The sequence below is a fragment of the Hyla sarda genome, unplaced genomic scaffold (genome assembly GCF_029499605.1).
Source record: "Hyla sarda isolate aHylSar1 unplaced genomic scaffold, aHylSar1.hap1 scaffold_752, whole genome shotgun sequence".
NCBI lineage: Eukaryota > Metazoa > Chordata > Amphibia > Anura > Hylidae > Hyla > Hyla sarda.
In genome coordinates, this window is record NW_026610776.1 from 6,287 (window position 1) to 28,453 (window position 22,167).

Consider the following 22,167-nt stretch of genomic DNA (forward strand, 5'->3'; position numbering starts at 1 on the left):
CCATGTTGGAGCAGGTTTAGATACAGTCTAAAGTATAGATCTCAAAGTCTGTGCACAGAATTTAGCAAGGGCCTCGCACCTTCTGATGCATCAGGTAGGTGCACAATAGCATAGCCTAACCCTCTGTACTTTGGTCTATATTGATGCGGGACATAGACAGCCAGCTGATGACCAATCCATTAGTGCAATGGATGGCTGGAAGCATTTGTCTTTGCCTTTGCAATACCACAGAAGCAATGCATGGTCAATGTACAGCAATGACACACCTGTGTGAACAGCCAGGAGACCCCCCCCCCCCCCCATGTTATGTTACATAGTTACATAGTTAGTACGGTCGAAAAAAGACATATGTCCATCAAGTTCAACCAGGGAATTAAGGGGTAGGGGTGTGGCGCGATATTGGGGAAGGGATGAGATTTTATATTTCTTCATAAGCATTAATCTTATTTTGTCAATTAGGAACATTCAGCACCCACCCGCTATCAAGGCAGCTGCCTATCATGTCATGCCCTACCTGCACAGGTGTGCTGGCTACTCAAATGATCCAATTAAGGAGGCCATTTAGTCAGCAGCAGCAGAAGTCCTGTGCCTGGACGCTCCAACAGCGGCCAGACACAAGCAGAAGCAGCAGAAGCAGCAGCAGCAGCACCACCTTTTGTTTTTTGGCTGCAGCAGCAAGGCCCACAGGGCTGGCTAGCTGGCTAGCCAGCAAGCAGGTAGCAATGAAAGTAGGAATCTTTCTTTTTAACCCTGTAAGGGGGTGGTGCACTGTACCCGAAGATACTGCCATATCGGGTCAATGCATAGGGCGACGGAAGCAAGCTTCGAAATCGGCCCCCGTTCTCAAAAATCCATTTAATATATGGTCCCCAGATAGGGGACGTATCAGATATTAAACTGATAAGAACAGATACTACACTTGATCTTAGCCAAAAGGCCGAGAAGCGATAACCGTGAAAGGGGCGGGCCCAACAAGGTCCCCTTCATGGGCACTATCACTGCTTGCTGTCAGGGAGGCTGCCAGACAATTTTCCATGCACACTCTGGGCTGGGGGGCAGTCAACCACCAGTACACACAGCAGAACCTAAACCCATACCATTATTGCTAAGCAGCAAGACAGGGGCCCATTGCACTCCCACGGGGCCTTTTTAAATGCAATCCATAACCCGGATTTGCCAGGAACCCTTCTTACTCCTCCTACTTGCATGTGACACTGGGCTTAGGATCTGCATAGGAAACACACACACAAGCACACACCTACCTTTGTTGCCTGCAGATGCCTCCTTGGCTGTCCCCAAACGGTATCAAACCAACACCCACGGGAAGCTGTAAGCATAGAGGACATGCCTGCACCCCATTGGACTTACCTGTGTGGGTTAAATCCGGGTTATTTGACAACCTATGGCGGTGATGGTTCTGCTCAGGCAGAGCAGTGCTGATGCTCCTCATAAAGCTGTCGCTGCTGTGAAGGTTCTAGGTGACATCACAAATCCCTATGGTTACATACACAACAAAGCTGGGTTGTTGTTGTTTACACTCTGCAAGGCCTGTGGAAGTGAGTGACATCATAGCACTGTAGTTCTGAGGGTTCAAGATGGATGCAACAATCTCCTGTTGCTTCTATGAAGGCCGTAATAGACGACATCACCAAACAGCTCCATAGTCACATACACAGCAAAGGAGAGATGTTGTTTACACCTAGTGATGTCAGTGGTATTGAGTGACATCACAGCACAGTGCTAAGGCTCCTGGGCCTGGACACAGCAGCGGCTGCAATATCTCAACGGAGAATACGTTTATATATATGTGTGTGTGTGCGCGTATATATATATATATATATATATATATATATATATATATATATATTTCTCCGCCGAAATCACTTTTAAACCCATTTCCACCTTTTTTTCCCTTCTCTTCCTCTTACTTTTTTTTCACGTTTTTTTACGTTTTTCTCCTTTTCGCCTCTTTTCTGGGCGTATTATTCTTCTTTTTCTTCTTTTTTTTCGTCTAATGCATACCCCATCAGTGCAGCAATGCTTATTCAATACCGCCAGCAGATGGAGACACTGGGGGATAATTTTCTAAGGATTTATACTGATTTTTCCTGTCTGAATTTGTCGCACAGAAAGTTGCAGGCCAAATATGTGTGACATTTCTGCGACTTTAGCTTCTAGAGCATTTTTACAACATTATACATAGGTGCTGAATACATAAAAAGCGACTGTTCAGCGACAGACAAGTCGCATCGGCTGAAAGTAGGCCAGAATGTCAGTCCATGTTGGAGCAGGTTTAGATACAGTCTAAAGTATAGATCTCAAAGTCTGTGCACAGAATTTAGCAAGGGCCTCGCACCTTCTGATGCATCAGGTAGGTGCACAATAGCATAGCCTAACCCTCTGTACTTTGGTCTATATTGATGCGGGACATAGACAGCCAGCTGATGACCAATCCATTAGTGCAATGGATGGCTGGAAGCATTTGTCTTTGCCTTTGCAATACCACAGAAGCAATGCATGGTCAATGTACAGCAATGACACACCTGTGTGAACAGCCAGGAGACCCCCCCCCCCCCCCCCATGTTATGTTACATAGTTACATAGTTAGTACGGTCGAAAAAAGACATATGTCCATCAAGTTCAACCAGGGAATTAAGGGGTAGGGGTGTGGCGCGATATTGGGGAAGGGATGAGATTTTATATTTCTTCATAAGCATTAATCTTATTTTGTCAATTAGGAACATTCAGCACCCACCCGCTATCAAGGCAGCTGCCTATCATGTCATGCCCTACCTGCACAGGTGTGCTGGCTACTCAAATGATCCAATTAAGGAGGCCATTTAGTCAGCAGCAGCAGAAGTCCTGTGCCTGGACGCTCCAACAGCGGCCAGACACAAGCAGAAGCAGCAGAAGCAGCAGCAGCAGCACCACCTTTTGTTTTTTGGCTGCAGCAGCAAGGCCCACAGGGCTGGCTAGCTGGCTAGCCAGCAAGCAGGTAGCAATGAAAGTAGGAATCTTTCTTTTTAACCCTGTAAGGGGGTGGTGCACTGTACCCGAAGATACTGCCATATCGGGTCAATGCATAGGGCGACGGAAGCAAGCTTCGAAATCGGCCCCCGTTCTCAAAAATCCATTTAATATATGGTCCCCAGATAGGGGACGTATCAGATATTAAACTGATAAGAACAGATACTACACTTGATCTTAGCCAAAAGGCCGAGAAGCGATAACCGTGAAAGGGGCGGGCCCAACAAGGTCCCCTTCATGGGCACTATCACTGCTTGCTGTCAGGGAGGCTGCCAGACAATTTTCCATGCACACTCTGGGCTGGGGGGCAGTCAACCACCAGTACACACAGCAGAACCTAAACCCATACCATTATTGCTAAGCAGCAAGACAGGGGCCCATTGCACTCCCACGGGGCCTTTTTAAATGCAATCCATAACCCGGATTTGCCAGGAACCCTTCTTACTCCTCCTACTTGCATGTGACACTGGGCTTAGGATCTGCATAGGAAACACACACACAAGCACACACCTACCTTTGTTGCCTGCAGATGCCTCCTTGGCTGTCCCCAAACGGTATCAAACCAACACCCACGGGAAGCTGTAAGCATAGAGGACATGCCTGCACCCCATTGGACTTACCTGTGTGGGTTAAATCCGGGTTATTTGACAACCTATGGCGGTGATGGTTCTGCTCAGGCAGAGCAGTGCTGATGCTCCTCATAAAGCTGTCGCTGCTGTGAAGGTTCTAGGTGACATCACAAATCCCTATGGTTACATACACAACAAAGCTGGGTTGTTGTTGTTTACACTCTGCAAGGCCTGTGGAAGTGAGTGACATCATAGCACTGTAGTTCTGAGGGTTCTAGATGGATGCAACAATCTCCTGTTGCTTCTATGAAGGCCATAATAGACGACATCACCAAACAGCTCCATAGTCACATACACAGCAAAGGAGAGATGTTGTTTACACCTAGTGATGTCAGTGGTATTGAGTGACATCACAGCACAGTGCTAAGGCTCCTGGGCCTGGACACAGCAGCGGCTGCAATATCTCAACGGAGAATACGTTTATATATATGTGTGTGTGTGCGCGTATATATATATATATATATATATATATATATATTTCTCCGCCGAAATCACTTTTAAACCCATTTCCACCTTTTTTTCCCTTCTCTTCCTCTTACTTTTTTTTCACGTTTTTTTACGTTTTTCTCCTTTTCGCCTCTTTTCTGGGCGTATTATTCTTCTTTTTCTTCTTTTTTTTCGTCTAATGCATACCCCATCAGTGCAGCAATGCTTATTCAATACCGCCAGCAGATGGAGACACTGGGGGATAATTTTCTAAGGATTTATACTGATTTTTCCTGTCTGAATTTGTCGCACAGAAAGTTGCAGGCCAAATATGTGTGACATTTCTGCGACTTTAGCTTCTAGAGCATTTTTACAACATTATACATAGGTGCTGAATACATAAAAAGCGACTGTTCAGCGACAGACAAGTCGCATCGGCTGAAAGTAGGCCAGAATGTCAGTCCATGTTGGAGCAGGTTTAGATACAGTCTAAAGTATAGATCTCAAAGTCTGTGCACAGAATTTAGCAAGGGCCTCGCACCTTCTGATGCATCAGGTAGGTGCACAATAGCATAGCCTAACCCTCTGTACTTTGGTCTATATTGATGCGGGACATAGACAGCCAGCTGATGACCAATCCATTAGTGCAATGGATGGCTGGAAGCATTTGTCTTTGCCTTTGCAATACCACAGAAGCAATGCATGGTCAATGTACAGCAATGACACACCTGTGTGAACAGCCAGGAGACCCCCCCCCCCCCCCCCATGTTATGTTACATAGTTACATAGTTAGTACGGTCGAAAAAAGACATATGTCCATCAAGTTCAACCAGGGAATTAAGGGGTAGGGGTGTGGCGCGATATTGGGGAAGGGATGAGATTTTATATTTCTTCATAAGCATTAATCTTATTTTGTCAATTAGGAACATTCAGCACCCACCCGCTATCAAGGCAGCTGCCTATCATGTCATGCCCTACCTGCACAGGTGTGCTGGCTACTCAAATGATCCAATTAAGGAGGCCATTTAGTCAGCAGCAGCAGAAGTCCTGTGCCTGGACGCTCCAACAGCGGCCAGACACAAGCAGAAGCAGCAGAAGCAGCAGCAGCAGCACCACCTTTTGTTTTTTGGCTGCAGCAGCAAGGCCCACAGGGCTGGCTAGCTGGCTAGCCAGCAAGCAGGTAGCAATGAAAGTAGGAATCTTTCTTTTTAACCCTGTAAGGGGGTGGTGCACTGTACCCGAAGATACTGCCATATCGGGTCAATGCATAGGGCGACGGAAGCAAGCTTCGAAATCGGCCCCCGTTCTCAAAAATCCATTTAATATATGGTCCCCAGATAGGGGACGTATCAGATATTAAACTGATAAGAACAGATACTACACTTGATCTTAGCCAAAAGGCCGAGAAGCGATAACCGTGAAAGGGGCGGGCCCAACAAGGTCCCCTTCATGGGCACTATCACTGCTTGCTGTCAGGGAGGCTGCCAGACAATTTTCCATGCACACTCTGGGCTGGGGGGCAGTCAACCACCAGTACACACAGCAGAACCTAAACCCATACCATTATTGCTAAGCAGCAAGACAGGGGCCCATTGCACTCCCACGGGGCCTTTTTAAATGCAATCCATAACCCGGATTTGCCAGGAACCCTTCTTACTCCTCCTACTTGCATGTGACACTGGGCTTAGGATCTGCATAGGAAACACACACACAAGCACACACCTACCTTTGTTGCCTGCAGATGCCTCCTTGGCTGTCCCCAAACGGTATCAAACCAACACCCACGGGAAGCTGTAAGCATAGAGGACATGCCTGCACCCCATTGGACTTACCTGTGTGGGTTAAATCCGGGTTATTTGACAACCTATGGCGGTGATGGTTCTGCTCAGGCAGAGCAGTGCTGATGCTCCTCATAAAGCTGTCGCTGCTGTGAAGGTTCTAGGTGACATCACAAATCCCTATGGTTACATACACAACAAAGCTGGGTTGTTGTTGTTTACACTCTGCAAGGCCTGTGGAAGTGAGTGACATCATAGCACTGTAGTTCTGAGGGTTCTAGATGGATGCAACAATCTCCTGTTGCTTCTATGAAGGCCATAATAGACGACATCACCAAACAGCTCCATAGTCACATACACAGCAAAGGAGAGATGTTGTTTACACCTAGTGATGTCAGTGGTATTGAGTGACATCACAGCACAGTGCTAAGGCTCCTGGGCCTGGACACAGCAGCGGCTGCAATATCTCAACGGAGAATACGTTTATATATATGTGTGTGTGTGCGCGTATATATATATATATATATATATATATATATATATATATATATATATTTCTCCGCCGAAATCACTTTTAAACCCATTTCCACCTTTTTTTCCCTTCTCTTCCTCTTACTTTTTTTTCACGTTTTTTTACGTTTTTCTCCTTTTCGCCTCTTTTCTGGGCGTATTATTCTTCTTTTTCTTCTTTTTTTTCGTCTAATGCATACCCCATCAGTGCAGCAATGCTTATTCAATACCGCCAGCAGATGGAGACACTGGGGGATAATTTTCTAAGGATTTATACTGATTTTTCCTGTCTGAATTTGTCGCACAGAAAGTTGCAGGCCAAATATGTGTGACATTTCTGCGACTTTAGCTTCTAGAGCATTTTTACAACATTATACATAGGTGCTGAATACATAAAAAGCGACTGTTCAGCGACAGACAAGTCGCATCGGCTGAAAGTAGGCCAGAATGTCAGTCCATGTTGGAGCAGGTTTAGATACAGTCTAAAGTATAGATCTCAAAGTCTGTGCACAGAATTTAGCAAGGGCCTCGCACCTTCTGATGCATCAGGTAGGTGCACAATAGCATAGCCTAACCCTCTGTACTTTGGTCTATATTGATGCGGGACATAGACAGCCAGCTGATGACCAATCCATTAGTGCAATGGATGGCTGGAAGCATTTGTCTTTGCCTTTGCAATACCACAGAAGCAATGCATGGTCAATGTACAGCAATGACACACCTGTGTGAACAGCCAGGAGACCCCCCCCCCCCCCCCCATGTTATGTTACATAGTTACATAGTTAGTACGGTCGAAAAAAGACATATGTCCATCAAGTTCAACCAGGGAATTAAGGGGTAGGGGTGTGGCGCGATATTGGGGAAGGGATGAGATTTTATATTTCTTCATAAGCATTAATCTTATTTTGTCAATTAGGAACATTCAGCACCCACCCGCTATCAAGGCAGCTGCCTATCATGTCATGCCCTACCTGCACAGGTGTGCTGGCTACTCAAATGATCCAATTAAGGAGGCCATTTAGTCAGCAGCAGCAGAAGTCCTGTGCCTGGACGCTCCAACAGCGGCCAGACACAAGCAGAAGCAGCAGAAGCAGCAGCAGCAGCACCACCTTTTGTTTTTTGGCTGCAGCAGCAAGGCCCACAGGGCTGGCTAGCTGGCTAGCCAGCAAGCAGGTAGCAATGAAAGTAGGAATCTTTCTTTTTAACCCTGTAAGGGGGTGGTGCACTGTACCCGAAGATACTGCCATATCGGGTCAATGCATAGGGCGACGGAAGCAAGCTTCGAAATCGGCCCCCGTTCTCAAAAATCCATTTAATATATGGTCCCCAGATAGGGGACGTATCAGATATTAAACTGATAAGAACAGATACTACACTTGATCTTAGCCAAAAGGCCGAGAAGCGATAACCGTGAAAGGGGCGGGCCCAACAAGGTCCCCTTCATGGGCACTATCACTGCTTGCTGTCAGGGAGGCTGCCAGACAATTTTCCATGCACACTCTGGGCTGGGGGGCAGTCAACCACCAGTACACACAGCAGAACCTAAACCCATACCATTATTGCTAAGCAGCAAGACAGGGGCCCATTGCACTCCCACGGGGCCTTTTTAAATGCAATCCATAACCCGGATTTGCCAGGAACCCTTCTTACTCCTCCTACTTGCATGTGACACTGGGCTTAGGATCTGCATAGGAAACACACACACAAGCACACACCTACCTTTGTTGCCTGCAGATGCCTCCTTGGCTGTCCCCAAACGGTATCAAACCAACACCCACGGGAAGCTGTAAGCATAGAGGACATGCCTGCACCCCATTGGACTTACCTGTGTGGGTTAAATCCGGGTTATTTGACAACCTATGGCGGTGATGGTTCTGCTCAGGCAGAGCAGTGCTGATGCTCCTCATAAAGCTGTCGCTGCTGTGAAGGTTCTAGGTGACATCACAAATCCCTATGGTTACATACACAACAAAGCTGGGTTGTTGTTGTTTACACTCTGCAAGGCCTGTGGAAGTGAGTGACATCATAGCACTGTAGTTCTGAGGGTTCTAGATGGATGCAACAATCTCCTGTTGCTTCTATGAAGGCCATAATAGACGACATCACCAAACAGCTCCATAGTCACATACACAGCAAAGGAGAGATGTTGTTTACACCTAGTGATGTCAGTGGTATTGAGTGACATCACAGCACAGTGCTAAGGCTCCTGGGCCTGGACACAGCAGCGGCTGCAATATCTCAACGGAGAATACGTTTATATATATGTGTGTGTGTGCGCGTATATATATATATATATATATATATATATATATATATATATATATCTCCGCCGAAATCACTTTTAAACCCATTTCCACCTTTTTTTCCCTTCTCTTCCTCTTACTTTTTTTTCACGTTTTTTTACGTTTTTCTCCTTTTCGCCTCTTTTCTGGGCGTATTATTCTTCTTTTTCTTCTTTTTTTTCGTCTAATGCATACCCCATCAGTGCAGCAATGCTTATTCAATACCGCCAGCAGATGGAGACACTGGGGGATAATTTTCTAAGGATTTATACTGATTTTTCCTGTCTGAATTTGTCGCACAGAAAGTTGCAGGCCAAATATGTGTGACATTTCTGCGACTTTAGCTTCTAGAGCATTTTTACAACATTATACATAGGTGCTGAATACATAAAAAGCGACTGTTCAGCGACAGACAAGTCGCATCGGCTGAAAGTAGGCCAGAATGTCAGTCCATGTTGGAGCAGGTTTAGATACAGTCTAAAGTATAGATCTCAAAGTCTGTGCACAGAATTTAGCAAGGGCCTCGCACCTTCTGATGCATCAGGTAGGTGCACAATAGCATAGCCTAACCCTCTGTACTTTGGTCTATATTGATGCGGGACATAGACAGCCAGCTGATGACCAATCCATTAGTGCAATGGATGGCTGGAAGCATTTGTCTTTGCCTTTGCAATACCACAGAAGCAATGCATGGTCAATGTACAGCAATGACACACCTGTGTGAACAGCCAGGAGACCCCCCCCCCCCCCCCCCATGTTATGTTACATAGTTACATAGTTAGTACGGTCGAAAAAAGACATATGTCCATCAAGTTCAACCAGGGAATTAAGGGGTAGGGGTGTGGCGCGATATTGGGGAAGGGATGAGATTTTATATTTCTTCATAAGCATTAATCTTATTTTGTCAATTAGGAACATTCAGCACCCACCCGCTATCAAGGCAGCTGCCTATCATGTCATGCCCTACCTGCACAGGTGTGCTGGCTACTCAAATGATCCAATTAAGGAGGCCATTTAGTCAGCAGCAGCAGAAGTCCTGTGCCTGGACGCTCCAACAGCGGCCAGACACAAGCAGAAGCAGCAGAAGCAGCAGCAGCAGCACCACCTTTTGTTTTTTGGCTGCAGCAGCAAGGCCCACAGGGCTGGCTAGCTGGCTAGCCAGCAAGCAGGTAGCAATGAAAGTAGGAATCTTTCTTTTTAACCCTGTAAGGGGGTGGTGCACTGTACCCGAAGATACTGCCATATCGGGTCAATGCATAGGGCGACGGAAGCAAGCTTCGAAATCGGCCCCCGTTCTCAAAAATCCATTTAATATATGGTCCCCAGATAGGGGACGTATCAGATATTAAACTGATAAGAACAGATACTACACTTGATCTTAGCCAAAAGGCCGAGAAGCGATAACCGTGAAAGGGGCGGGCCCAACAAGGTCCCCTTCATGGGCACTATCACTGCTTGCTGTCAGGGAGGCTGCCAGACAATTTTCCATGCACACTCTGGGCTGGGGGGCAGTCAACCACCAGTACACACAGCAGAACCTAAACCCATACCATTATTGCTAAGCAGCAAGACAGGGGCCCATTGCACTCCCACGGGGCCTTTTTAAATGCAATCCATAACCCGGATTTGCCAGGAACCCTTCTTACTCCTCCTACTTGCATGTGACACTGGGCTTAGGATCTGCATAGGAAACACACACACAAGCACACACCTACCTTTGTTGCCTGCAGATGCCTCCTTGGCTGTCCCCAAACGGTATCAAACCAACACCCACGGGAAGCTGTAAGCATAGAGGACATGCCTGCACCCCATTGGACTTACCTGTGTGGGTTAAATCCGGGTTATTTGACAACCTATGGCGGTGATGGTTCTGCTCAGGCAGAGCAGTGCTGATGCTCCTCATAAAGCTGTCGCTGCTGTGAAGGTTCTAGGTGACATCACAAATCCCTATGGTTACATACACAACAAAGCTGGGTTGTTGTTGTTTACACTCTGCAAGGCCTGTGGAAGTGAGTGACATCATAGCACTGTAGTTGTGAGGGTTCTAGATGGATGCAACAATCTCCTGTTGCTTCTATGAAGGCCATAATAGACGACATCACCAAACAGCTCCATAGTCACATACACAGCAAAGGAGAGATGTTGTTTACACCTAGTGATGTCAGTGGTATTGAGTGACATCACAGCACAGTGCTAAGGCTCCTGGGCCTGGACACAGCAGCGGCTGCAATATCTCAACGGAGAATACGTTTATATATATGTGTGTGTGTGCGCGTATATATATATATATATATATATATATATATATATATATATATATTTCTCCGCCGAAATCACTTTTAAACCCATTTCCACCTTTTTTTCCCTTCTCTTCCTCTTACTTTTTTTTCACGTTTTTTTACGTTTTTCTCCTTTTCGCCTCTTTTCTGGGCGTATTATTCTTCTTTTTCTTCTTTTTTTTCGTCTAATGCATACCCCATCAGTGCAGCAATGCTTATTCAATACCGCCAGCAGATGGAGACACTGGGGGATAATTTTCTAAGGATTTATACTGATTTTTCCTGTCTGAATTTGTCGCACAGAAAGTTGCAGGCCAAATATGTGTGACATTTCTGCGACTTTAGCTTCTAGAGCATTTTTACAACATTATACATAGGTGCTGAATACATAAAAAGCGACTGTTCAGCGACAGACAAGTCGCATCGGCTGAAAGTAGGCCAGAATGTCAGTCCATGTTGGAGCAGGTTTAGATACAGTCTAAAGTATAGATCTCAAAGTCTGTGCACAGAATTTAGCAAGGGCCTCGCACCTTCTGATGCATCAGGTAGGTGCACAATAGCATAGCCTAACCCTCTGTACTTTGGTCTATATTGATGCGGGACATAGACAGCCAGCTGATGACCAATCCATTAGTGCAATGGATGGCTGGAAGCATTTGTCTTTGCCTTTGCAATACCACAGAAGCAATGCATGGTCAATGTACAGCAATGACACACCTGTGTGAACAGCCAGGAGACCCCCCCCCCCCCCCCCCATGTTATGTTACATAGTTACATAGTTAGTACGGTCGAAAAAAGACATATGTCCATCAAGTTCAACCAGGGAATTAAGGGGTAGGGGTGTGGCGCGATATTGGGGAAGGGATGAGATTTTATATTTCTTCATAAGCATTAATCTTATTTTGTCAATTAGGAACATTCAGCACCCACCCGCTATCAAGGCAGCTGCCTATCATGTCATGCCCTACCTGCACAGGTGTGCTGGCTACTCAAATGATCCAATTAAGGAGGCCATTTAGTCAGCAGCAGCAGAAGTCCTGTGCCTGGACGCTCCAACAGCGGCCAGACACAAGCAGAAGCAGCAGAAGCAGCAGCAGCAGCACCACCTTTTGTTTTTTGGCTGCAGCAGCAAGGCCCACAGGGCTGGCTAGCTGGCTAGCCAGCAAGCAGGTAGCAATGAAAGTAGGAATCTTTCTTTTTAACCCTGTAAGGGGGTGGTGCACTGTACCCGAAGATACTGCCATATCGGGTCAATGCATAGGGCGACGGAAGCAAGCTTCGAAATCGGCCCCCGTTCTCAAAAATCCATTTAATATATGGTCCCCAGATAGGGGACGTATCAGATATTAAACTGATAAGAACAGATACTACACTTGATCTTAGCCAAAAGGCCGAGAAGCGATAACCGTGAAAGGGGCGGGCCCAACAAGGTCCCCTTCATGGGCACTATCACTGCTTGCTGTCAGGGAGGCTGCCAGACAATTTTCCATGCACACTCTGGGCTGGGGGGCAGTCAACCACCAGTACACACAGCAGAACCTAAACCCATACCATTATTGCTAAGCAGCAAGACAGGGGCCCATTGCACTCCCACGGGGCCTTTTTAAATGCAATCCATAACCCGGATTTGCCAGGAACCCTTCTTACTCCTCCTACTTGCATGTGACACTGGGCTTAGGATCTGCATAGGAAACACACACACAAGCACACACCTACCTTTGTTGCCTGCAGATGCCTCCTTGGCTGTCCCCAAACGGTATCAAACCAACACCCACGGGAAGCTGTAAGCATAGAGGACATGCCTGCACCCCATTGGACTTACCTGTGTGGGTTAAATCCGGGTTATTTGACAACCTATGGCGGTGATGGTTCTGCTCAGGCAGAGCAGTGCTGATGCTCCTCATAAAGCTGTCGCTGCTGTGAAGGTTCTAGGTGACATCACAAATCCCTATGGTTACATACACAACAAAGCTGGGTTGTTGTTGTTTACACTCTGCAAGGCCTGTGGAAGTGAGTGACATCATAGCACTGTAGTTCTGAGGGTTCTAGATGGATGCAACAATCTCCTGTTGCTTCTATGAAGGCCATAATAGACGACATCACCAAACAGCTCCATAGTCACATACACAGCAAAGGAGAGATGTTGTTTACACCTAGTGATGTCAGTGGTATTGAGTGACATCACAGCACAGTGCTAAGGCTCCTGGGCCTGGACACAGCAGCGGCTGCAATATCTCAACGGAGAATACGTTTATATATATGTGTGTGTGTGCGCGTATATATATATATATATATATATATATATATATATATATATATATTCTCCGCCGAAATCACTTTTAAACCCATTTCCACCTTTTTTTCCCTTCTCTTCCTCTTACTTTTTTTTCACGTTTTTTTACGTTTTTCTCCTTTTCGCCTCTTTTCTGGGCGTATTATTCTTCTTTTTCTTCTTTTTTTTCGTCTAATGCATACCCCATCAGTGCAGCAATGCTTATTCAATACCGCCAGCAGATGGAGACACTGGGGGATAATTTTCTAAGGATTTATACTGATTTTTCCTGTCTGAATTTGTCGCACAGAAAGTTGCAGGCCAAATATGTGTGACATTTCTGCGACTTTAGCTTCTAGAGCATTTTTACAACATTATACATAGGTGCTGAATACATAAAAAGCGACTGTTCAGCGACAGACAAGTCGCATCGGCTGAAAGTAGGCCAGAATGTCAGTCCATGTTGGAGCAGGTTTAGATACAGTCTAAAGTATAGATCTCAAAGTCTGTGCACAGAATTTAGCAAGGGCCTCGCACCTTCTGATGCATCAGGTAGGTGCACAATAGCATAGCCTAACCCTCTGTACTTTGGTCTATATTGATGCGGGACATAGACAGCCAGCTGATGACCAATCCATTAGTGCAATGGATGGCTGGAAGCATTTGTCTTTGCCTTTGCAATACCACAGAAGCAATGCATGGTCAATGTACAGCAATGACACACCTGTGTGAACAGCCAGGAGACCCCCCCCCCCCCCCCCATGTTATGTTACATAGTTACATAGTTAGTACGGTCGAAAAAAGACATATGTCCATCAAGTTCAACCAGGGAATTAAGGGGTAGGGGTGTGGCGCGATATTGGGGAAGGGATGAGATTTTATATTTCTTCATAAGCATTAATCTTATTTTGTCAATTAGGAACATTCAGCACCCACCCGCTATCAAGGCAGCTGCCTATCATGTCATGCCCTACCTGCACAGGTGTGCTGGCTACTCAAATGATCCAATTAAGGAGGCCATTTAGTCAGCAGCAGCAGAAGTCCTGTGCCTGGACGCTCCAACAGCGGCCAGACACAAGCAGAAGCAGCAGAAGCAGCAGCAGCAGCACCACCTTTTGTTTTTTGGCTGCAGCAGCAAGGCCCACAGGGCTGGCTAGCTGGCTAGCCAGCAAGCAGGTAGCAATGAAAGTAGGAATCTTTCTTTTTAACCCTGTAAGGGGGTGGTGCACTGTACCCGAAGATACTGCCATATCGGGTCAATGCATAGGGCGACGGAAGCAAGCTTCGAAATCGGCCCCCGTTCTCAAAAATCCATTTAATATATGGTCCCCAGATAGGGGACGTATCAGATATTAAACTGATAAGAACAGATACTACACTTGATCTTAGCCAAAAGGCCGAGAAGCGATAACCGTGAAAGGGGCGGGCCCAACAAGGTCCCCTTCATGGGCACTATCACTGCTTGCTGTCAGGGAGGCTGCCAGACAATTTTCCATGCACACTCTGGGCTGGGGGGCAGTCAACCACCAGTACACACAGCAGAACCTAAACCCATACCATTATTGCTAAGCAGCAAGACAGGGGCCCATTGCACTCCCACGGGGCCTTTTTAAATGCAATCCATAACCCGGATTTGCCAGGAACCCTTCTTACTCCTCCTACTTGCATGTGACACTGGGCTTAGGATCTGCATAGGAAACACACACACAAGCACACACCTACCTTTGTTGCCTGCAGATGCCTCCTTGGCTGTCCCCAAACGGTATCAAACCAACACCCACGGGAAGCTGTAAGCATAGAGGACATGCCTGCACCCCATTGGACTTACCTGTGTGGGTTAAATCCGGGTTATTTGACAACCTATGGCGGTGATGGTTCTGCTCAGGCAGAGCAGTGCTGATGCTCCTCATAAAGCTGTCGCTGCTGTGAAGGTTCTAGGTGACATCACAAATCCCTATGGTTACATACACAACAAAGCTGGGTTGTTGTTGTTTACACTCTGCAAGGCCTGTGGAAGTGAGTGACATCATAGCACTGTAGTTCTGAGGGTTCTAGATGGATGCAACAATCTCCTGTTGCTTCTATGAAGGCCATAATAGACGACATCACCAAACAGCTCCATAGTCACATACACAGCAAAGGAGAGATGTTGTTTACACCTAGTGATGTCAGTGGTATTGAGTGACATCACAGCACAGTGCTAAGGCTCCTGGGCCTGGACACAGCAGCGGCTGCAATATCTCAACGGAGAATACGTTTATATATATGTGTGTGTGTGCGCGTATATATATATATATATATATATATATATATATATATATATATATTTCTCCGCCGAAATCACTTTTAAACCCATTTCCACCTTTTTTTCCCTTCTCTTCCTCTTACTTTTTTTTCACGTTTTTTTACGTTTTTCTCCTTTTCGCCTCTTTTCTGGGCGTATTATTCTTCTTTTTCTTCTTTTTTTTCGTCTAATGCATACCCCATCAGTGCAGCAATGCTTATTCAATACCGCCAGCAGATGGAGACACTGGGGGATAATTTTCTAAGGATTTATACTGATTTTTCCTGTCTGAATTTGTCGCACAGAAAGTTGCAGGCCAAATATGTGTGACATTTCTGCGACTTTAGCTTCTAGAGCATTTTTACAACATTATACATAGGTGCTGAATACATAAAAAGCGACTGTTCAGCGACAGACAAGTCGCATCGGCTGAAAGTAGGCCAGAATGTCAGTCCATGTTGGAGCAGGTTTAGATACAGTCTAAAGTATAGATCTCAAAGTCTGTGCACAGAATTTAGCAAGGGCCTCGCACCTTCTGATGCATCAGGTAGGTGCACAATAGCATAGCCTAACCCTCTGTACTTTGGTCTATATTGATGCGGGACATAGACAGCCAGCTGATGACCAATCCATTAGTGCAATGGATGGCTGGAAGCATTTGTCTTTGCCTTTGCAATACCACAGAAGCAATGCATGGTCAATGTACAGCAATGACACACCTGTGTGAACAGCCAGGAGACCCCCCCCCCCCCCCCCCCATGTTATGTTACATAGTTACATAGTTAGTACGGTCGAAAAAAGACATATGTCCATCAAGTTCAACCAGGGAATTAAGGGGTAGGGGTGTGGCGCGATATTGGGGAAGGGATGAGATTTTATATTTCTTCATAAGCATTAATCTTATTTTGTCAATTAGGAACATTCAGCACCCACCCGCTATCAAGGCAGCTGCCTATCATGTCATGCCCTACCTGCACAGGTGTGCTGGCTACTCAAATGATCCAATTAAGGAGGCCATTTAGTCAGCAGCAGCAGAAGTCCTGTGCCTGGACGCTCCAACAGCGGCCAGACACAAGCAGAAGCAGCAGAAGCAGCAGAGCAGCAGCAGCAGCAGCACCACCTTTTGTTTTTTGGCTGCAGCAGCAAGGCCCACAGGGCTGGCTAGCTGGCTAGCCAGCAAGCAGGTAGCAATGAAAGTAGGAATCTTTCTTTTTAACCCTGTAAGGGGGTGGTGCACTGTACCCGAAGATACTGCCATATCGGGTCAATGCATAGGGCGACGGAAGCAAGCTTCGAAATCGGCCCCCGTTCTCAAAAATCCATTTAATATATGGTCCCCAGATAGGGGACGTATCAGATATTAAACTGATAAGAACAGATACTACACTTGATCTTAGCCAAAAGGCCGAGAAGCGATAACCGTGAAAGGGGCGGGCCCAACAAGGTCCCCTTCATGGGCACTATCACTGCTTGCTGTCAGGGAGGCTGCCAGACAATTTTCCATGCACACTCTGGGCTGGGGGGCAGTCAACCACCAGTACACACAGCAGAACCTAAACCCATACCATTATTGCTAAGCAGCAAGACAGGGGCCCATTGCACTCCCACGGGGCCTTTTTAAATGCAATCCATAACCCGGATTTGCCAGGAACCCTTCTTACTCCTCCTACTTGCATGTGACACTGGGCTTAGGATCTGCATAGGAAACACACACACAAGCACACACCTACCTTTGTTGCCTGCAGATGCCTCCTTGGCTGTCCCCAAACGGTATCAAACCAACACCCACGGGAAGCTGTAAGCATAGAGGACATGCCTGCACCCCATTGGACTTACCTGTGTGGGTTAAATCCGGGTTATTTGACAACCTATGGCGGTGATGGTTCTGCTCAGGCAGAGCAGTGCTGATGCTCCTCATAAAGCTGTCGCTGCTGTGAAGGTTCTAGGTGACATCACAAATCCCTATGGTTACATACACAACAAAGCTGGGTTGTTGTTGTTTACACTCTGCAAGGCCTGTGGAAGTGAGTGACATCATAGCACTGTAGTTCTGAGGGTTCTAGATGGATGCAACAATCTCCTGTTGCTTCTATGAAGGCCATAATAGACGACATCACCAAACAGCTCCATAGTCACATACACAGCAAAGGAGAGATGTTGTTTACACCTAGTGATGTCAGTGGTATTGAGTGACATCACAGCACAGTGCTAAGGCTCCTGGGCCTGGACACAGCAGCGGCTGCAATATCTCAACGGAGAATACGTTTATATATATGTGTGTGTGTGCGCGTATATATATATATATATATATATATATATATATATATTTCTCCGCCGAAATCACTTTTAAACCCATTTCCACCTTTTTTTCCCTTCTCTTCCTCTTACTTTTTTTTCACGTTTTTTTACGTTTTTCTCCTTTTCGCCTCTTTTCTGGGCGTATTATTCTTCTTTTTCTTCTTTTTTTTCGTCTAATGCATACCCCATCAGTGCAGCAATGCTTATTCAATACCGCCAGCAGATGGAGACACTGGGGGATAATTTTCTAAGGATTTATACTGATTTTTCCTGTCTGAATTTGTCGCACAGAAAGTTGCAGGCCAAATATGTGTGACATTTCTGCGACTTTAGCTTCTAGAGCATTTTTACAACATTATACATAGGTGCTGAATACATAAAAAGCGACTGTTCAGCGACAGACAAGTCGCATCGGCTGAAAGTAGGCCAGAATGTCAGTCCATGTTGGAGCAGGTTTAGATACAGTCTAAAGCATAGATCTCAAAGTCTGTGCACAGAATTTAGCAAGGGCCTCGCACCTTCTGATGCATCAGGTAGGTGCACAATAGCATAGCCTAACCCTCTGTACTTTGGTCTATATTGATGCGGGACATAGACAGCCAGCTGATGACCAATCCATTAGTGCAATGGATGGCTGGAAGCATTTGTCTTTGCCTTTGCAATACCACAGAAGCAATGCATGGTCAATGTACAGCAATGACACACCTGTGTGAACAGCCAGGAGACCCCCCCCCCCCCCCCATGTTATGTTACATAGTTACATAGTTAGTACGGTCGAAAAAAGACATATGTCCATCAAGTTCAACCAGGGAATTAAGGGGTAGGGGTGTGGCGCGATATTGGGGAAGGGATGAGATTTTATATTTCTTCATAAGCATTAATCTTATTTTGTCAATTAGGAACATTCAGCACCCACCCGCTATCAAGGCAGCTGCCTATCATGTCATGCCCTACCTGCACAGGTGTGCTGGCTACTCAAATGATCCAATTAAGGAGGCCATTTAGTCAGCAGCAGCAGAAGTCCTGTGCCTGGACGCTCCAACAGCGGCCAGACACAAGCAGCAGCAGCACCACCTTTTGTTTTTTGGCTGCAGCAGCAAGGCCCACAGGGCTGGCTAGCTGGCTAGCCAGCAAGCAGGTAGCAATGAAAGTAGGAATCTTTCTTTTTAACCCTGTAAGGGGGTGGTGCACTGTACCCGAAGATACTGCCATATCGGGTCAATGCATAGGGCGACGGAAGCAAGCTTCGAAATCGGCCCCCGTTCTCAAAAATCCATTTAATATATGGTCCCCAGATAGGGGACGTATCAGATATTAAACTGATAAGAACAGATACTACACTTGATCTTAGCCAAAAGGCCGAGAAGCGATAACCGTGAAAGGGGCGGGCCCAACAAGGTCCCCTTCATGGGCACTATCACTGCTTGCTGTCAGGGAGGCTGCCAGACAATTTTCCATGCACACTCTGGGCTGGGGGGCAGTCAACCACCAGTACACACAGCAGAACCTAAACCCATACCATTATTGCTAAGCAGCAAGACAGGGGCCCATTGCACTCCCACGGGGCCTTTTTAAATGCAATCCATAACCCGGATTTGCCAGGAACCCTTCTTACTCCTCCTACTTGCATGTGACACTGGGCTTAGGATCTGCATAGGAAACACACACACAAGCACACACCTACCTTTGTTGCCTGCAGATGCCTCCTTGGCTGTCCCCAAACGGTATCAAACCAACACCCACGGGAAGCTGTAAGCATAGAGGACATGCCTGCACCCCATTGGACTTACCTGTGTGGGTTAAATCCGGGTTATTTGACAACCTATGGCGGTGATGGTTCTGCTCAGGCAGAGCAGTGCTGATGCTCCTCATAAAGCTGTCGCTGCTGTGAAGGTTCTAGGTGACATCACAAATCCCTATGGTTACATACACAACAAAGCTGGGTTGTTGTTGTTTACACTCTGCAAGGCCTGTGGAAGTGAGTGACATCATAGCACTGTAGTTCTGAGGGTTCTAGATGGATGCAACAATCTCCTGTTGCTTCTATGAAGGCCATAATAGACGACATCACCAAACAGCTCCATAGTCACATACACAGCAAAGGAGAGATGTTGTTTACACCTAGTGATGTCAGTGGTATTGAGTGACATCACAGCACAGTGCTAAGGCTCCTGGGCCTGGACACAGCAGCGGCTGCAATATCTCAACGGAGAATACGTTTATATATATGTGTGTGTGTGCGCGTATATATATATATATATATATATATATATATATATATATATATATTTCTCCGCCGAAATCACTTTTAAACCCATTTCCACCTTTTTTTCCCTTCTCTTCCTCTTACTTTTTTTTCACGTTTTTTTACGTTTTTCTCCTTTTCGCCTCTTTTCTGGGCGTATTATTCTTCTTTTTCTTCTTTTTTTTCGTCTAATGCATACCCCATCAGTGCAGCAATGCTTATTCAATACCGCCAGCAGATGGAGACACTGGGGGATAATTTTCTAAGGATTTATACTGATTTTTCCTGTCTGAATTTGTCGCACAGAAAGTTGCAGGCCAAATATGTGTGACATTTCTGCGACTTTAGCTTCTAGAGCATTTTTACAACATTATACATAGGTGCTGAATACATAAAAAGCGACTGTTCAGCGACAGACAAGTCGCATCGGCTGAAAGTAGGCCAGAATGTCAGTCCATGTTGGAGCAGGTTTAGATACAGTCTAAAGTATAGATCTCAAAGTCTGTGCACAGAATTTAGCAAGGGCCTCGCACCTTCTGATGCATCAGGTAGGTGCACAATAGCATAGCCTAACCCTCTGTACTTTGGTCTATATTGATGCGGGACATAGACAGCCAGCTGATGACCAATCCATTAGTGCAATGGATGGCTGGAAGCATTTGTCTTTGCCTTTGCAATACCACAGAAGCAATGCATGGTCAATGTACAGCAATGACACACCTGTGTGAACAGCCAGGAGACCCCCCCCCCCCCCCCCCCATGTTATGTTACATAGTTACATAGTTAGTACGGTCGAAAAAAGACATATGTCCATCAAGTTCAACCAGGGAATTAAGGGGTAGGGGTGTGGCGCGATATTGGGGAAGGGATGAGATTTTATATTTCTTCATAAGCATTAATCTTATTTTGTCAATTAGGAACATTCAGCACCCACCCGCTATCAAGGCAGCTGCCTATCATGTCATGCCCTACCTGCACAGGTGTGCTGGCTACTCAAATGATCCAATTAAGGAGGCCATTTAGTCAGCAGCAGCAGAAGTCCTGTGCCTGGACGCTCCAACAGCGGCCAGACACAAGCAGAAGCAGCAGAAGCAGCAGCAGCAGCACCACCTTTTGTTTTTTGGCTGCAGCAGCAAGGCCCACAGGGCTGGCTAGCTGGCTAGCCAGCAAGCAGGTAGCAATGAAAGTAGGAATCTTTCTTTTTAACCCTGTAAGGGGGTGGTGCACTGTACCCGAAGATACTGCCATATCGGGTCAATGCATAGGGCGACGGAAGCAAGCTTCGAAATCGGCCCCCGTTCTCAAAAATCCATTTAATATATGGTCCCCAGATAGGGGACGTATCAGATATTAAACTGATAAGAACAGATACTACACTTGATCTTAGCCAAAAGGCCGAGAAGCGATAACCGTGAAAGGGGCGGGCCCAACAAGGTCCCCTTCATGGGCACTATCACTGCTTGCTGTCAGGGAGGCTGCCAGACAATTTTCCATGCACACTCTGGGCTGGGGGGCAGTCAACCACCAGTACACACAGCAGAACCTAAACCCATACCATTATTGCTAAGCAGCAAGACAGGGGCCCATTGCACTCCCACGGGGCCTTTTTAAATGCAATCCATAACCCGGATTTGCCAGGAACCCTTCTTACTCCTCCTACTTGCATGTGACACTGGGCTTAGGATCTGCATAGGAAACACACACACAAGCACACACCTACCTTTGTTGCCTGCAGATGCCTCCTTGGCTGTCCCCAAACGGTATCAAACCAACACCCACGGGAAGCTGTAAGCATAGAGGACATGCCTGCACCCCATTGGACTTACCTGTGTGGGTTAAATCCGGGTTATTTGACAACCTATGGCGGTGATGGTTCTGCTCAGGCAGAGCAGTGCTGATGCTCCTCATAAAGCTGTCGCTGCTGTGAAGGTTCTAGGTGACATCACAAATCCCTATGGTTACATACACAACAAAGCTGGGTTGTTGTTGTTTACACTCTGCAAGGCCTGTGGAAGTGAGTGACATCATAGCACTGTAGTTCTGAGGGTTCTAGATGGATGCAACAATCTCCTGTTGCTTCTATGAAGGCCATAATAGACGACATCACCAAACAGCTCCATAGTCACATACACAGCAA

General features: G+C 46.3%; 10 non-coding genes across 10 annotated transcripts; all 10 read right to left on the reverse strand.

Annotated features, from left to right (window-relative positions):
• Nucleotides 1-758: 758 nt before the first annotated feature.
• LOC130345505 (U2 spliceosomal RNA) lies at nt 759-949 on the reverse strand. The gene has a single exon (XR_008884217.1). It is a non-coding gene; the product is annotated as a U2 spliceosomal RNA (small nuclear RNA).
• A 2,088-nt stretch (nt 950-3,037) lies between these two features.
• Nucleotides 3,038-3,228, reverse strand: LOC130345517 (U2 spliceosomal RNA). Its single transcript, XR_008884229.1, has one exon. It is a non-coding gene; the product is annotated as a U2 spliceosomal RNA (small nuclear RNA).
• Nucleotides 3,229-5,304: 2,076 nt separating this feature from the next.
• LOC130345529 (U2 spliceosomal RNA) lies at nt 5,305-5,495 on the reverse strand. Its single transcript, XR_008884241.1, has one exon. It is a non-coding gene; the product is annotated as a U2 spliceosomal RNA (small nuclear RNA).
• Nucleotides 5,496-7,585: 2,090 nt separating this feature from the next.
• On the reverse strand, nt 7,586-7,776 carry LOC130345542 (U2 spliceosomal RNA). The gene has a single exon (XR_008884252.1). It is a non-coding gene; the product is annotated as a U2 spliceosomal RNA (small nuclear RNA).
• A 2,087-nt stretch (nt 7,777-9,863) lies between these two features.
• Nucleotides 9,864-10,054, reverse strand: LOC130345492 (U2 spliceosomal RNA). The gene has a single exon (XR_008884205.1). It is a non-coding gene; the product is annotated as a U2 spliceosomal RNA (small nuclear RNA).
• Nucleotides 10,055-12,143: 2,089 nt separating this feature from the next.
• Nucleotides 12,144-12,334, reverse strand: LOC130345495 (U2 spliceosomal RNA). The gene has a single exon (XR_008884207.1). It is a non-coding gene; the product is annotated as a U2 spliceosomal RNA (small nuclear RNA).
• A 2,087-nt stretch (nt 12,335-14,421) lies between these two features.
• Nucleotides 14,422-14,612, reverse strand: LOC130345496 (U2 spliceosomal RNA). The gene has a single exon (XR_008884208.1). It is a non-coding gene; the product is annotated as a U2 spliceosomal RNA (small nuclear RNA).
• A 2,101-nt stretch (nt 14,613-16,713) lies between these two features.
• On the reverse strand, nt 16,714-16,904 carry LOC130345497 (U2 spliceosomal RNA). Its single transcript, XR_008884209.1, has one exon. It is a non-coding gene; the product is annotated as a U2 spliceosomal RNA (small nuclear RNA).
• A 2,061-nt stretch (nt 16,905-18,965) lies between these two features.
• Nucleotides 18,966-19,156, reverse strand: LOC130345498 (U2 spliceosomal RNA). Its single transcript, XR_008884210.1, has one exon. It is a non-coding gene; the product is annotated as a U2 spliceosomal RNA (small nuclear RNA).
• Nucleotides 19,157-21,246: 2,090 nt separating this feature from the next.
• LOC130345499 (U2 spliceosomal RNA) lies at nt 21,247-21,437 on the reverse strand. Its single transcript, XR_008884211.1, has one exon. It is a non-coding gene; the product is annotated as a U2 spliceosomal RNA (small nuclear RNA).
• Nucleotides 21,438-22,167: the final 730 nt, after the last annotated feature.